At 34.9% G+C, this 6,612-nt stretch overlaps 1 long non-coding RNA gene across 1 annotated transcript; it reads left to right on the forward strand.

Moving 5' to 3' along the window:
* Positions 1-688: 688 nt before the first annotated feature.
* LOC114751100 (uncharacterized) lies at positions 689-1,208 on the forward strand. Its single transcript, XR_003740711.1, has 3 exons — positions 689-720; positions 798-1,007; positions 1,096-1,208. It is a non-coding gene; the product is annotated as an uncharacterized LOC114751100 (long non-coding RNA).
* The last annotated feature ends 5,404 nt before the right edge of the window (positions 1,209-6,612 follow it).

The raw sequence follows: 6,612 nt of genomic DNA on the forward strand, positions 1-6,612 counted from the left end.
GCTGCCAAAGGATGGTCTATCGTTTTGTTGACTAATAAAATGGATATTGAAGAGACGGGGTATGAAGACAATGCAATTGAAGATGATCCATTTCAAGGGGCCTCACTTGATTCTCATTTAAATGAAGATCAATCCATGTATGTCAGGCATGATCACAACGACGGAATATGGATTTCAAAGAGGGGGAAAGTGTTTCGTAAGAAGATCAAAACAATTCAAACTAAGAAGAACATGCAAAAACATAAGAGTAGAAAAAGAAAAAGATCTTCTTAAACATGCATGTAAATTCTCTCATTATTTTCTTTGATTCTTTTATTTGTTTTAATTTTGTTCAAATAAATTTCGTCATTAATGACTTTATTTTCATTTAATGGATTCTGATTCATTTTGTTTACTTCAATTTCATTGCAGATGACAGACGATAGCGGATCTAGCACTGATAACCCATCTTAGCCGAGAGATGCCTCTGAGCAGGAGAGACAGTTGCAAGAGGAGGCAGCACGCATACAGAGGGGCCTTTGTGTCATGCAAGAGGTCGTGAAAGCTCGAACAGAAGGAAAGAAATTTGCCGTACAGTGGAATAAGAAAGGACAAGCTATACGGTCAAATAAATTTATCAGCTATATTGGGACAGTGGCACGAAGCACCGTGCCCATTACAGCGCAACATTGGAGGAGGGTTGATCGTTTAGTGCGAGACACTATTTGGACAGATGTATCGGTAATATATTATAACTCAAATTTTTCGTTTTCTTACAAGCTGCGTGACACTAATGTGTTGTTTTATATGTTTTGCAGTCTACATTTGATATAGATGAGAGCAGGAAGAGGTTTGTGGAGGGGAAGGCTGGGAGGGCACTACGCTCTTTCCAATATTTTGTCACACACAAGTACTTGAAGGATCCTTCCACAGCCGACGAGTCCCATGTTCCTAGCTTGATACGGGACTTGGTCAAACCAGAGGATTGGGCTGCTTTTGTGACGTCACGTCGTGATAGGCAATTTCAAGTAATAATCCTCGCTCTTTTTGATATTAAATAGTCCATTTTGTTTAATCTATATATTGTTTAATTGTGAATCTACTTTGTTTTTGCAGGAATTAAGTTCCCAAAATAAGGAAAGAGTAAAGAAGAATGAGTATCCCTACCGAAAGGGCCGCTTGGGTTATGCGGGCCTTGAGCAAGAGGTGACTCAGCAGGAGGGATCAGATGTCACCGTATCACGTCAGATGCTGTAGGCACTGGCCAGGCAAAATAAAGATGGCCAAATTGATAATCCTCGCGTTAAGGAGGTCGTGGACAGGATGGTGAGTATTATTCTAAATTAAATAATCTTCACGTTATTGTCAAATATCTTTAAGTATGAATAACTATATCAATGTTTGTTGCACAGGAGAGTTTGTCCCAGGAAGTTTCGCAGGGGGCATATTCTGCAGATGACCAGGATATATTGAGGAGGGCATTGGGGACTCCTGACCATCCTGGTCTTCTTAGGGGTGTCGGTTAAATAATACTTGACGGTTTTTCAAAAATAACCGTCAAGTATGTTTATAATACTTGACGGTCACTCTATGGAACCGTCAAGTATTACAGAATACTTGACGGTTTTTGGAGCCGTCAAGTATAATCTCAAAATAATTGGCGGTTTTTCTCTAGTAACCGTCAAGTATGATTTAAATATTTGACGGTTAATAACCGTCAAATATTTGCTGTTGAAATATATGACGCCAGTATAGTTGACGGTTTTTAACCGTCAAATATGATCCAAAATAACCGTCTAGTATTTTTCATTTTGTAGTAGTGATAAGTCATGCAAGTATCATGATGCAATCTCATCAACCATATCCCTCACTTTGGGGGGTTTTTAAGAGCCGAACCCAGCCTATCCCTCACTATGGGGGATGTAAGGAGCCATAAAGGCCTATCCCTCACTCTAGGGGACGTAAGGAGCCAAAAGGCCTATCCCTCACTATGAGAGACATAAAGAGCCAACCATCATGCATTAATGGAGGCCTTACCAAGTGGTAGTAACAATCAAAACTCTCACAAATTCCCCATTCATGCATCATGCCTAAACCGTAATCAAAGAGTAAATGATCATTTCACAATTAACTTCTTTCAGTGGCATAACTTTCACAAGTTCAAGATTCATTCAATATCAATCAAAACCCCACAAGATGGTTTTCCTTTTTAATATCCAACATACACTTTGAACATAGTTGTTACTCGAAGCACAAAACATAAACCAACTCACAATACCACAAAAGCATGTACAAAGGATTGGAAAGTGGTTACCTCTCGCCTGAGCAAGGAATAACAAACCAACAATACGGCCCCGTGCACCAACAAGGCTCACAACCGGTCTATACAAGCACACAAACACACAATCATTATGTATTAGCTTGCAACTAATAATGTGGCCAAAACAACATTTGGGGACACAAAATTCCTAGCTCCAACCATAACTCTACCAAACTAAAAAAGGTATAACCATCAAGGCAACACTCCAAGATCATAAAAATCCATTAAAACCTTAATTCCTTTCCAAACATCAATTAAAATTCATAACCTCAAGGACCCATTATAGGAATTCAACACCCAAACATCCCATTTGAACAATTGAAGTCTTAACAACATTCTAAACCTATTAAATATCCAATTTAACCCTCCTTAACATAACCCAAATCACAAAACTCAAAATCAACCTCCACATTATCATCCTCAATCACAAACCTCCGATTTTCATAAACCCTAACTTCAAAAACTCAAAGTTCTTTAAATCCAAGAAAACTACACTGATTAAATACTTAGACTAACCCAAAGCAATCAATTAAACTCAAAACAATCGGTCAAAAATCTCAATTCCATCACAACCTAGAGAACTCTAGGGTTTCACCATAAATCCTTAGAAATTCCAAGAAAGAAAGTAGATTAGAGGTTAAAATCACTTACTTGAGGTAATGGATCCTTAGAAATGCCCCCTCCAAGCCAGAAATTCGAAACCCTAGCAGAGCCTCTCTCTCTCCCTTCAGATTTTCTAATTTTTCCACATCTAACTTCTCCCTGCGACTATATAGATTCGACCCCCTTCGCCACGGTGAACTAATCCCGAGAGGGATTACTCGCCTGAAAACCTGACTTCGCCGCGGCGAACTCAATTCTTTGTCACGCCGAAAGCTTCCCGAAAGGAAACTCTTGCTTGCTCAGAAAACCTTCGTCGCAACATACCCCTAACTTCACCATGGGAAAACCTTCCCGAAAGGACACTCCCCCTAGAACTCCTAGTTCACCGCGGCGAAGAACAAACCCTGAGAGGGATTGTTTACCTATTCCTCTAACGTACCTCAATTCCAACCCAAACACCAAGATCAAGGTTAAATCACTAATCTATCCTCAAAATCAACCAAAAAGATGCTATTAAAACCCGATAAAACTCAGGACGTTACATCGTAGTCCCTCGAAGAACTAGTGGGACAATAATAGAGGCCAACCATAGAGCTCCATATGGAGGCCAATACCACGTGGCAAGTATATGAATCTCAATAACTCCAATTATCTTCTTTCCCCACCCAAAATGGATGCACAGGGTTCAAAATGACACATTTATATGCATAATCAACCGAATTTCATAATAACACATCATAATTATGATCACCAATTTCTTGCAATACAAACTATGTCAATCTTTTTTTTTTTAAGTAGCATCCCACAAGACAGTTCATACAAAACATAATATACTTTTATAGAATTGATTAGTTATAAAGCCGCTTACCAACTTCATACTAGAGTATGCAACAGATAGAAATTTAGTTACCTGGTCTCCTAGCTAACAGTCAAATATAACCAAAGTCCAACCTCGAAAATACCACAGTAGAGTTTATATCTACAAATGAAATTAAAATGTTATCTTTATAGTATTAGAGTAGACTATTCACAAAATTCTAGCTTCTAATTCTTCCTCTAAAAGCTTTAATTTTTACTCAGAATTTTAGCCTAAAAGACCTTTTTCTAAGGTTTGGAATGAGAAAATATATATATAATTTAGACTTGATTCCTAAATTTTTCTTGCTTAAGCATCCTTTAATTATTAGATTATATTATTAGAAGCATCAAATTCATAACATAAATAGACAAACTGTAATTTATAACTTTTATTCTATCTTTGAATGACTTAGATAAATAGATTTAATATGAGCCAGGTTATTCTCAGGACAAAAGTTAAACCCTTAATCTGACCGTTGAATTTAATTTCCTATCTATCATGATACTATCCTCCAAATTATAGCCTAATCTAACGGTGAACGAACTTTAAAATGCGAATTTACTATTCAGGACTTTATTTGTTAAATCTTAAAAAAAAAAAGTTAAAAACGTACCTAATAACTTGTAACTCGGAGATAAAATAATGATCCAACCGTTGAAATTAATGATTTGGATGTTTCAAATGGGCTAACCAAATTTTAGTCCGATCCAACGGTTAATAAACTTAAAAATAGCACTTTTCTGAGACCACCTCAAATATGTGCGAAAATTATTTACTCACTTCAGGCTTCACCCACTATCTTCTATATATAGGTTCTTCAAACTCCTTCACTCTAAAGATTGGTCGATATGAGACTTCTATACCATACTATAATTTTCTAGAATATCATCCACACACACACACTCACACACACACTCACACACAAAAACATTATTAAAATAATAATAATAATTTACCTATATCTAAAAAATTTTTATTAACTTAATACTAAAATATATTTATTTATAAATTTAATTAAATACTAGATAAAAATAAGGATGTTACATAATCTGTTGTTAAATTTAGCAACAGAATTTTCGTTGGTAATCCGTTGGAAATTAGTAATGGAATAATTTTTCATCGCTAATTCTACAGGTAATAAGCCTTTTTTTTGTGTGTAGTGTTTGCTTTTGAAAAATTAATAGTTCAAGAGAAAAATTACACCACAAAATATTTTAGAGTGCTAGAAGTATCTGAAAAATATTTTAGAATACTAGACACCTATTATTTGATGTTTGCCACACCTAACAAAATATTTTACGATACTCGATCGGACGCATCTTAACCTTTTATTTTTAAAATTATTATTAAAATGTTAAATTATAAAAAGTAAATAAATAATAAAATATGAACTGCCAAATTTTAGTTTCAACCGTTTACAGACTTTTAAAAATATTTTATAAATAAGTCTTAAAAACACCTCCCTCCCTGCACACACGACAGATCTTGATGTTCCATCTTCGAGTTCTAAGGCGCTTCTTCGAATGCTTGCTATCCTTTAAGGTCTTAACGTTCTCGTTAATTACATTCAAATGATTGCTTTTGCAAATAACTTTATGTCCTTATTAGACTATAATAACAAGATGACATTTAACACTGGAGCCAATAGAACACTTTGGTATGCCTTGAGCTAGTTCAATCAATATTCAAAATCAAACAATTAAAATTCTGAAAAATACTATCTCCGAATTTTAATATAAAAACCAGTTAAAAATTTAACTTAATCTTGAATATAATACTTTAATACATTTTATTGCTAATATTTATTTATTTATTTTGCCTTCAAATAATTTATATGTTAAGTAGTTTTCTTGAAGAGTAATTTTAATATATATGGCTAATAGAAGTATTTTAAAGAAGACAATTTTTATTTATTATAAATAATTAATTTAACTAATTTGTTTTAATGTTTTTAAATTAGTTATCTAAATTTTTATGTCAAGAATCATTGACTTCCAGTTAATACAATCCACCGTGGCTCTTACTTCGTTATATGGTAAAGTACTTGCCAGACATAACTCCCATTGACCTGTCTCCATAGTCTCTGATTTCCCATGATCAAGTACTCTTACATAATCCTACTAATAGCAAAGAGCAGCACATCCGTATACATCATCCCAGCCAGAATATCTTCACTAATTTTAGCTTCATTGCATTGAGCTAATTTTTAGTCCAAGCATTTTCATATAACTCCCTAATTAACATGTCAACAGTGAATTGGATGTTAAGCAGGTGAAGGTAATAATATATTTTCAAGAAGATTGAGTAAAGATTTTTCAGGAATTGTGTGGATACTTTTTCTTTGACCAAGATACACCTAGAATTAAGGGAATGTTTGGATAGAAACCAAACCATAGTTTCAGAAGTGCTTTTACGGTTTATGAAGTAAATATGTGGAGGAATTTGTCTCATTTTAGAGAAAAGTGCTTCTGAAACCATGGTTTGGAGGTTGTCAAACACCCCATAATTAGTTTATGGGAATAAAATGTAATGCAACCCACTTTGGATAGAATAAATATGATAGTACTTGGCTTCAGTGTCGACTTGTAGAGGGTAGCAAATCCATGAGATGTACGTTGTGTGTGTGTTTTGGCCTGTGAGGTAGTTTTTAGTGGGAGAAGTGACCAGGCAAGTGGGTTTGAAAAGTCAAAGCCACCATGTAACTCATTGCTCGACTGGGTAAATAAAATGACCTCTCTTTCCAGGAAATCGCATCTATTTCATCAAGTTTGTTTCATTTTAAACTGTTTCTTCAAGATTTTGCTCCTTAAATCCCAACAGAACTGGAAAAAATAGATAAACAGAGTCAGTG

The sequence above is a fragment of the Neltuma alba genome, unplaced genomic scaffold, assembly GCF_004799145.2.
Source record: "Neltuma alba isolate B1F8T4 unplaced genomic scaffold, ASM479914v2 tig00006747_pilon, whole genome shotgun sequence".
NCBI classification, from domain to species: Eukaryota; Viridiplantae; Streptophyta; class Magnoliopsida; order Fabales; family Fabaceae; genus Neltuma; species Neltuma alba.